Genomic DNA, 11710 nt, shown 5'->3' on the forward strand with positions numbered 1-11710 from the left:
CAAAGGGACTACCCAAACCACACCCCATGGTCTAACAAAACAATTGCTTACGGCGGCCAAACTTTGATCAGGAAGAAAGTATTATCTGTACACATTTAACTAATCATTGACTACGTACTAGCCATTAACACAATAATTGCTAGTCGAGATGGTTGAATCCACAGGATTTGAACCCCCAGCTCCATTCATTTAGGGCACAACATGATTACCAATCCAACCAAATGTGTTTTGAAATTTTTGCATAAATAGGTGGCTTGAGATGGAAAAGAGTGCCATTAGGTGGTCAACCTTTTTGTTTTCATATTTAGGTAAGTTGTAACATGAAACAACGACCTTCAATGATCATTTCTGCAAAAAGTCAGAGTTCTGCAAAAGCTGCACAACCTTGCTGAAAGTCGCTGAATCATCCTACCACCTTGTAGAAAGTCGTTGAATCATCCTACCACCTTGTAGAAAGTTGCTGAATCATCCTACCACCTTGCTGAAAGTCGCGGTTTCATGTGTCCACCTTGCTGAAAGTCGCCAAATCATATGAGCTTGCTGAAAGTCGCTGAATCATAAAGCAAACTTATAATAAGTCGCTGAATCATATAGCTTTATTATAAAAGGTCGTTGTTTGATATTGCAGTCTTTAAAAGGTCGTTGTTTGATGTAGCTTTCTTCCTCAGACTGTGTGGCAGTGGTCACATGTGAGTTACAATTTCAAATTGGGGCTACGATTACATGCAACTGTTGTTTGCAGGAGTCACTGTTTGACCTTTGTCTTCTTGCAGGGAGTCACATGTGAGTTGTGAATTGAATTTGTGGCCATCGTTCAAGACTGCATGCAATATACAGTACTCCTGCATGCATTCTTATGACATGAAATGACTAAAGAATGCAAAGTTTAATTTCATCGTGTAAGGATTCCACTGTTGTGTAAGATTTCCACTGTTCTTCAGTGTGGATTCTAAATTTGATACACAGAAATGGGTCTTTAAAGTTGAACATAAAGCAAAGCACAAGCACCACATTTCGTTTCAAACACCTATCAAACGAAGCTTCAAACCTTGCTTTACCGATAAATTTTCTGTGAACTTTGATCTGCCGAAGATGAGTTTTGAATGTCATCCTGGTCCTCTTAATGCATCGGTGTTGTTTTTGAACAAGGATCACCAGGCATTTGAGGTATTCAAAGATCCAGAAATGTATAGTAACCCAATAAATATTAAACGATCATATCGATCGTTCTGGCAACATATGAAAAAAATCCGGTTGGTCCAAGGGTAGAAGGTTTAATACGTGCAACAGGATTCAGTGGGATACTGGAAATTGGGTACCAGTATGTAGACCACGCCTTAATAACTGCGTTGGTTGAGAGGTGGAGGCCAGAAACTCACACGTTTCACCTTCCTTTTGGCGAAACCACTATCATCATTACAGGATGTCAATGTGCTGTTGGGGCTACCAATAGATGGGTTGCCTATATCTGGGGCTGACACTGGTATGACATTGTATACTGTAAGAAACAAGTGTCAAGAGGTGTTGGGGTTTACCCCTGAGGAAGCTGAAGTGAAGGGCAAAAAGGTTAAGTCGACGCGAGTTTTACAAGAAATAAAGTCGAATTTTTTTGAAAACCACGCATCAGATCAAGACTGCCTTTTTCGTGCACGTCAAATAATATTTTATTTGATAGGGTGCACAGTCTTACCTGATAATGCAAACCACCTGATTGGTATAAAGTTTTTAGAGTCTCTTGAAGACTTGCCCGCATGTTCGGGATATAGTTGGGGCAGTGCTGTGTTATCTCACCTTTACAGAAACCTTTGTAACGCTGCAGCAGCTAATGCTATAGCCGTTACTGGCCCAGTTGCGCTTCTACAAGTGTGGGTTTGGGAGAGGTTTCGTTGTTTTGCTCCTGCTATTGCCGAGTTCCACTACAATGCCCCATTAGCTGCTCGGTAGTCTGAATTGGAAATAATTAAATTTATTTTTTGGTATGTATATAACACTATGTTAATTTATTATTTATCTTTGTAGGTGGAAGGGAAGCTTAACCTGTACAGAGGTACCAACACATTGCCTGAGAACATATAGATCTCAGCTGCAATTTGTGACCGAGGCAACAATATGGTTGTTAGTTGTTGACATATAAAATTTAAGTTTGTTTCTAAAGATTGATTTTTTTTTTGTTTCAGTTTAATTGGAGACCATACGACGACATTCTGGGTAGACTCCCCGATATATGTCGGAGTGGTATGGGAATTTGGCGGAGTTGTTGCCCTCTGCTATACTACTCGGTTGTGGAGCATCACTATCCTCAATGAGTAATGAGACAGTTTGGCACGTTCCAGTATATACCTAACCCAATTGCCATAGATAATACTGAGCATGCCAGTCTTCATTCCATGAATCGGAGCGGGAAAACCGGGTGGAACTAGATAACTTGTCACGAACCGTATGTTCGTGGGTGGGAGGCACGTCATCAAAACTTGGTCCCCGGGGAACTCATCACATCTGTTTTCATTGCCAATGATTACATGGCGTGGTACATGCAACATACCGTGTTATATCTGACGAACCCACGGTTGCCAGCTGGCCCTACGAGCGGTTTTCAAGACGAAGGAGCAAGGGTCCAAATGATGGTATATACAAGTTTAAAATTATTCAAAGTTACCTTTATTATTGTTAGTATAAAAATTAATTATTAATTTTTTTTTGCAGTCGGAGACGATGGGTCTAATTCACCGATCTCAAGATCTGGACGTTATTCAGGGTGCGGCGCATCGGGCCCTTGAGATGTCTAATGTTCCAGAATACACACAATATCCGACTCATCTGACACAAGAGCCGGTGGACCTTGTTTCATATCCTCGTACACAGAGGTTAGGGAGGCCACGACGTCGTGGTCGTGGTGGTAGAAACGTTCAAGATCCCGGGGCATCAAATTGGGGCACAAACTTCAAAACAGGGGGGATCAGGATCCGGTGTTAACGAAAATGAAAATTTTGCAGGAAACTTTGGTGGGTCACAAAACGTTGGCACTATGTTTGCGGAAGCTAATCTAGCGGCAAACAATGATAATACTGAGCCATGGCAGTCAATGTTGGCTACGGCATGCATCTTCGACGGTTATGACGTCGCTGACTTATTGGACCTCCAAGAAAATGATATGGGTAACAACAGTCAGTTTTTGGACCCAAACATAAGTCAGGCAGGGTTTCTTAGCCCCTTGCCACATATCATGGACCCCAACATAAGTCAGCTAGGGTTTGTTACCCCCGCGTCACAAATGATCACCTTTATGCCGGAGACCCAAATAGACTATCAGTACTGGGACCAAAACCAAAGTAACGAAGATCACCGGAAACGTTATCAAAATGTTGAACCAAACCCCTTAGACTGGCATCTCGACTTGAACCTGTTTCCACCGAATGACCCATAGTTAACTGGTTTAAGAGTGTAATACATTTTTGAATTAATATATTGTTTTTATTGTTGTTGTTATTTGTGCAATATATTTTACTATTATTTTATTGTTCAAAGTAAACTGATACTGAACAAATTTCATAGCATTAAAAAGTTCATTACGTTAACCAAAAAAATACATCATTAACTGGTTCAGAGTAAACTGATACTGAACTTCTAAAACTTAAACTAAAAATACACATAAACCACCACAATCATGAACCAAGTAAACAATAAACACATCTTTAAAAATATCACTTCCTTAGCTTTCTTAATTGCCAAATCATCTTTGTTTTCCATGCTCCTTAACAGTGCTGGTATTACCTTCTCACAACCAGGGCATGAATATGAAGTTGGAGATGAAGGTGGAGATGAAGGTGTATCAGCCCACTGTATAAAACCACAATCTTTCTTCTGTAAAAACACAACAATCAGGAAATAGCCAATTAATTAACTTCAATCAACTATAATCTTAACTTACACAGCATAAGAAGCGGCGATTTGGATTAGCTTCAGTCTTTGAAATCTTGTACCAAGTCGCTGCACCACATGAACAGAGGAATTGAGAAGCTTCCCTGCCCTGAGATGATTTCTTGTTGGAGCTTGCAACGGATTTTTGAGACATCTTCAGGTTGTATCAATTTAGGGAATGAGGTATTTATATCTGTTTATCATTAAGGGTATAAAGGATATTTCACATTTTTTAACCAATATGCATTTTTCTCAAAAAGAAAAATGATTTTTAATTGAATTTCCACCCACTATAAATACCGCCACCATAGGGAATGAGAACTCCACAAAAACCACAACCACCTTTATGGCAAACCAAGGTGACAATCAAGTAGCTGATGAGCAAAACAATTCGCATGTGGTCCAGAGAACCTCATTTTCGATTCTAAACAAATTAAGACGTCCAAGCGGTCGTTCTAACACTTCGTCTTTTCCAAAGCCGCCCCGAAACGTTATCCTAAATAACCCCGGGTCGTCCACTCAGTCGAGTAAACCTGGTGGCAGCTCTCCAGAAAGAAAAAAATTTGCATTTCAAACCGAAAACTCCGAAAATTGGTCAAGGGATGTTGTTGATTTTTACCTAAAGGGGGATTCCCCTTTTTTGTTATTCTCGCTTTTTAGGGGAAATACAGCTACCTAGAAGCTTTTGGGGTAGCCTACTAGGCTACGAATCTAATGCATGCCTAAATGACATTGTAATTCCAATCCTACCACTATTATTTTTTATTATTCAAATCAATGATTAGGTATATTATTTTTATGGCAGCATGTTCAAGCGTGGACGTTAAGGCTGATGCGGCTACGAAAGTCTAAACTTTTAAAAGACCCGTCAAGGAAATTGCGTTGGACGGTTTTACCTCCGCAATTTTTGAAGACTTGTGTTATACGAAGGATTGTTTAAGAGCGGTAGACATGGCAGGAAGGAAGGAACCGTACCCTCCATTTTGGGAGGTTGATTATTTGTATATTCCGATATGGATTAAGCAGGAGGACTGGTTACTATTCCGTGTTAATATGTTTAACATGGAAATAACACAATATTGTACTGATAAAAGATGGGGAAATGAAAAACGACGGCTGGTTGAAAACGTCATGGACATTTTTCCAATTTTCTTCAAGCATTCTCTTGACCAAATCCACTATTGGCGAAACTCGAGATACTGCACAAAGAAAAAAGTTTCATTTGGTTTTGTTCAAGATGGTGTGGCTTAGGACAATGGTAACATTGCTAATTCAGGAGTGCTTGTCTGTATGATGATGGAGAACCTTGTAAGAGGCAAGTCACTCATTGATGAAAGTGACGTAGAAGAGGCTTGTATCAACTCCCGTCGCCACATGGCTAACGAGCTTTATAGATGGCGTTGTATGTAGGATGAATGTTGTTTCGGTTTATGAATTGTGCTTTCGTAGTATCTTTATAATAAAATTTTAATGTTTCGTCATATTCTTGCATTTATGTTTTTTGACAAAAAGGGCCATCCTTGCCTTTTCTAGGTCTGTTTTCTCACCGGTGCGTCGCAGCTCACCATCACCAGGTTTTTCCGTGTCCTATGCTAGGGTGAATAATGACTTGGGCGAGTGGCATCGTCTCGCCGGAGGTCGTTTCCTCTCGTTTAGGGGGGGGGGGGAACGGCCTAAAAGCCATCTTTTGATTTTTGACAAAAAGGGTCATCCTTGCCTTTTCTGGGTCTATTTTCTCACTGGTTCGTCGCAGGTCACTGTCACCGGGTTTTGTCGTGTCCTGTGTTAGGGTGAATAAGGACTTGGGTGAGTGGCGTCGTCTCGCCGGAGGTCGTTTCCTCTCGTTTAGGGGGGGGGGGGGCAAAAACGGTCTAAAAGCCATTTTTTACTTTTTGACAAAAAGGGTCATCCTTGCCTTTTCTGGGTCTGTTTTCTCACCGGTTCGTCGCATGTCACCATCACCGGGTTTCGTCGTGTCCTATGCTAGGGTGAATAAGGACTTGGGTGAGTGGCGTCGTCTCGCCGGAGGTCGTTTCCTCTCGTTTGGGGGGGGGGGGCAAAAGCGGTCTAAAAGCCATTTTTTTGCTTTTTGACAAAAAGGGCCATCCTTTCCTTTTCTGGGTCTGTTTTCTCACCGGTTCGTCGCAGGTCACCGTCACGGGGTTTCGTCGTGTCCTATTCTAGGGTGAATAAGGACTTGGGCGAGTGGCGTCGTCTCGCCGGAGGTCGTTTCCTCTCGTTTGGGGGGGGCAAAAGGGGCCTAAAAGCCATTTTTTGCTTTTTGACAATAAAAGTGCCAGATCACGATATTTAATAATTTAAAGCTAATACAAGTACGATAAAGCATTTCATGTTTTACTACATGTTTGGGGGTGAAAAACGAGCTGCATAAAACTCATCCGCCATCTCTCGTCTGTATTTCGCGCAAGCCTCGACAAGATCTCCCCCAATCCCGACCTCCTCGTCATTAACTAGTTTAGTTAACAACATACAAACTAACACCCCTGAATCAGGTCCTGGGATTTCCTTCTGATGTTGGCAAACTTCAGTATGTGTCACCATTGTCTTTTCCACATATGGGCGTCCAGAATGTTCCCGGTAGGAGATTTGTTCCAAAAATGTTTTGAATAACGATTCAAATTTTATTAGGGTTGGGTATACCCTAACTTGAATCAAGCTTGACCCATCAGAAACACCTGAAGCACACATCCCAGTAAAATATAAGGTAAGGTGAAGTGTCCGCATATCAACACGAACCATGAACCAGTCTTGAAGGTCAACACAGATTGGAATATAAACCTAAGACAAGAATATATAAGTTAAACATATTTGGTTTAAAATAAACAGTGGGGGATATAAGTGTTACCGTATCAATATCCCAAAATGGAGGGTAGTGTTCTTTTATTCCAATGGCAAAAGGTAACGCACGCTGGTTCGGATTCTCACCCAAAAGGTCCACGAATTGCGGTGGGAGAATCGTCCATGGAAACAGTTATTCTAGTTTTCTGGATTTTTTTTTATTAAAATCCATCTGAACCTCATCATTCTTGTCACCCACCCACACACATGCTACAACGGGCAAAGTTTTATAACATAAGAATAAAACATAATTTTTGGAGAACCTAAGTTTAAACTCCTTACCAGTGGCGACAAGTAACCGTATTTCTCGTATCCAAGTAGGGCACCCCAAAACTCGGACCCGAGTTTTCTCCTTCCAAGGAATCTGCTATAACAGAAAGAAGAATCACCGTTATGATAGAACGCCATTACATTTTTTGACCATGATCTAGCCTCTTCTGTTAGGTAATAATACCAGCGTGTCTTTCTAGGGATCTTTTAAGGGGGGTATCGGGAACTTCTTCCAGCTCCAAGAACGAGTATTCCGGGTCCCCCATTTATTGTGTGGTTGGTGCAATTCGAGATGGGGGTATGAGTCACTATTTATGTTTGAACAATCAAAGTAGTAAAGTCGCTGTTTCATGCTGAAATGTTATACTACGTCGCTGTTTCATCCAGAAATGTTATACTAGGTCGTTGTTTCATCCAGAAATGTTATACTGGGTCGCTGTTTCATCCAAAGATGTTATACTAGGTCGCTGTTTCATTCAGAGATATTATACTAGGTCGTTGTTTCATTCAGAGATGTTATACTAGGTCGCTGTTTCATCCAGAGATCTTATCCTAGGTCGCCGTTTCATCCAGAAATGTTATACTAGGTCGTTGTTTCATCTAGAGATGTTATACTAGGTCGTTGTTTCATCCAGAGATGTTATACTAGGTCGTTGTTTCATCTATAAAAAGTCCCTTGGAAAACACCCCTCCATTGGTCCTCATCACTCTTCTTTGCAATACCCATTTCTTAGTAATGGAAAAGCGCAATGGTAAGAAACGGTTACCTCCTTTCTCTCACTTTCAAAACAATTGCATAAGTGAAGAGGACATCAAAGCTTGTTTGGAATGGGAACTACCCCCAAAGCTTCCTGATTTGGAGGAAGGAAAGAAATAAAAAAAATCTGAACTTGTCGAGGAAGGAGGATCGTCTTCCGGTTCTGTTGTGAATCATCAACTGGCGAAACAGAAGGACTAGAGGGGTATTGCAGCTTTGGGCCATCTGCGCGTTGCATGGCCACGGAATGCAACTTGTTAAACTTGGACCAAATTCGAGGGGGTAGAGGGGTATTACAGCTTTGGGCCATCTGCGCGTGCCGAGCATACTCTGATACGTCCTTGGTGAACGTATAATGAATAAAGGCTTTTACTGGCAGGAGTCTTGCTTCACGTAAGACATTATTCATAGACTCTGATATGTTCGTCGTAAGGTTACCCCAACGACGGTTTCTGCGGTCATGCACAATAGTCCACTTGCTTTTGTCGATATCGTTCAGGTAGTTCCAAGCATCCGGATTTAACATCCGCATTTCCCTCACAGCCCAAGCATACTTTCTGCGTTGACTTGTGCTCCCGATCATCCAACACAGCTTCCTAAGAGATTTGGTCTTGAACCTACCACTAAAATTGCTTCTTACATGCCGAAGACAATAACGGTGGTAGGCGTTTGGTTCCCTCCAATCCAGAAGGTTCTCCATCGCATTAATTATCCCGGCATGACGGTCTGATAGAACACAAATTCTACTGTTACAGTATCTGATGACGTATTCCCTCAAATTTTGGAAAAACCAAGACCAACTATGAACCGTCTCTTCGTCAACTAGAGCGTATGCCACTGACATTGTGTAGTTGTTGGCGTTTTTGGTTACCGCAACCAACAACTTACCAGGGTACCCTACTTTCAAGTGTGTGCCGTCCACAGAGATGACCGGCTGGCAAAGATGAAACGCGCGAATAGAAGGACCAAATGCCCAAAAAACATATTCGAATGTTGGATGTCCTGGAGCCGAGTGCGGGTGATGAAATAATGAAACCACTGTACCAGGGTTTCGAGACTGAAGGCGTAACACGTACTTTGGCAGCTCTTGAAAGTTGCTTTCCCAGGTTCCATATATCCTCTTAATTGCCTTTCTTCGTCCACACCATGCCTTCGTATACGTAACATCAACATACATCGCTTGCTTTATATGCGTCCTGATGTGTTTCACCTTCAACGCAATGTCTGTATGAATTTGTGGCAGGATGTGTGCAGCGATGTCCTTAGATCTAAGGCACCTGTTGTTGTTGCGTACCACCGTGGAATAACAACTGTGGGCAGGCGCCCAGTTGGTAATTTGCCACAGGTGTTGGTGTTTCTGTTTTGATGTCGTTGCATGCCATTCACACAAACGAGCATGAGGGAAAGGGTTTTTAAAATTTTTGTTTCTGGTGTGGCATTTAACTTTGTATAAAGTTGGTTTGCTATCCATCATAAAAATTTCCCTTCTATGGCGAATGTTCCATTCTCGGACAGCAAGGTCCACCTCCTGTTTAGATTTGAAATACATGCCGAGACGTATCTGTTTTACTTTTGGATTCCATACGTCCATTGGATTATCTTCATAATCCGGACACATGTAATCCCTAAGTTCCTCGTCCTCGTCTGGGTCGACATGTGTCCCTAGAATGATAGGCCTCGGCTGAGCCAGGGTCAACTTAGTGTGTTGGTTGACTGCAGCCTCGTCGTCAGAAGTGCTATCGTCGGATGGTGGTGCCTCTTCAATCTCAGAACTTTCTTCGGTGCTGCAACTTTCCGAATCATCAAAACCGTCATTATTGTTGTCACCGACCACAAACTGGGAGGACGGACCTACTATGTTATCAACAGGAGGCATGAAGTCGTGTTCTTGAGTTGTTTGCCCGTATCCCTCGTCATCTTCATCGGAATCTTGGGTGTCAACAACATTACGTTGTGTAATGTCATGCAGAAGGTTTGTGAAACTCATGTGTTGGACAGGATTGACTGCCTCCCACTGAACATAGATCTCGGCAATGAAGCTGCCATCCGATACTTCTGCTAAATAGTTCATCATTTCAGCACCATCATCGTTGAAAATTTGTGTTGTCTGAGATATGCCCTGAAACGTGTACCTTAGTAACAATGAAAGGCGCACCACTTCTTTCTGTAGTTGAACATGATTACAGATTGAATCCACCAATTGGTCATACGACGATTTATGTCGCATAAGGAAAGAGGTTGTTAGCATGGATTGGTGAAACTGAACAGCCCCGTTAACAAAGGAAAACACACCGCCCCAATATAGTCTTACGAGGTATGGCCGAAAAGAATCCATGATCTAAGAAAGTGAAATGTTAAGAAATGTTAAGGATGACTGGGTTGTGTAAGCTGGATTCCGTTTAGTATCTATCTGTTTTAAAGAAACTTAGTGTGGGATGAGAACCTAATTCAATTGGTATTTATTGTGTTGGAGGAACAAGATAGTTGGTGGAGCCCACCATGGTACAGTGGGTTAATATACATATAATAATTATTTTTTTAATATTCTAAAAAGTAAAAATGTAAGTTCTCTTAAAACAACTTTAAATACATATACGGCACCGTTCGTTTCAACTAGTCAGTTATTCAGATTTTATTATTCGTTTGAAGTAGTTCTAATTTTTTTGTTTGAACCATCATTGAAATTATGTTTACAACGGGTTCGCAACAACAAGGCATGTTACAACACAAAATTTAACAAGGTTATTTATTAGGTAATTCAACAACATTACAACATAACAATAGGATCTATCAAACTCGCAAATTACATAAATGCAGTACTATTTTAATTACATACAGGCAGAAATACAATGTTACTTCACTTCGTACTATTTTAACAAATCATTTCTAATTGCAAGACTGTTTGTCGGGCTTCCAGTTAGAACAGAAATACAGTGAATTTAAACCCGTCCCATTTCTTCGTATATCGAGCTTCCTGATGCAACTTTTTTTGCGAAAGGAAATGAGAGGTCTAAGGTTAAGGATGCTGAGAATTCTGCAACCTCGGTGATGTTCGGCGAACAACATTACAATAGGATCTAAATATCCTACCGAAAACGGGGGTGATGCCCCCACCAGAAGTTGCAAAATAATTTACGGGAGGAGGTGGTAGATGAGAACAACCTCAACGGCTGCTAAATCTTTCAGAAGACTCAATAGCAGCCGTAGAAGCATCCCCAGCAGCAATTTTTATTATCCTCGTACACCTTACGAGAGGAGATGGTAGATGAGAATGATCGTTCGCCTCCACACAAGATCTTCCCACTTGGTATACGAAAATTAAAACTGAGAAAAACATCATGATGAATGAGGTCCCGAATGATCCAAGAGCATGATGATACATTGACCAAATTTTCGTATTGCCAGAAATATCAAGCAACGAACATCTTTTATAAAGAACATCATACAGACACAATTGCAAAATCAACATTATATAATTTTAACAAACACATTATGTTACAGACGAATTGTGGTGCATCTGTTTGTATTATATTTGGGTTATAAAATGCATACTGAACAATTCAGAACAATTATAAAATTGACTCCCTGCAAAACGACAAGGTCAAACAGCAACTTTCATTATTAACATTGTAGGATGAATCAGCAACCTTCATTAACATTATAGGATGAATCAGCAACCTTTATTAACATTGTTTTATGAATCAGCAACCTTCATTAACATTGTTTTATGAATCAGTAACCTTCATTAACATTGTCCTACCAATCAGCGACTTTCAGCAAGATTGTTATATGAATTGGCGACTTTCAGAAGGTTGTTATATCAATTGGTGACTTTCAGCAAGATTGTTATATCAATTGGCGACTTTCAGAAGGTTGTTATATGAATCAGCGACTTTCATTACTTTG

This window comes from Helianthus annuus, chromosome 13, assembly GCF_002127325.2.
Source record: "Helianthus annuus cultivar XRQ/B chromosome 13, HanXRQr2.0-SUNRISE, whole genome shotgun sequence".
Classification (NCBI taxonomy): Eukaryota; Viridiplantae; Streptophyta; class Magnoliopsida; order Asterales; family Asteraceae; genus Helianthus; species Helianthus annuus.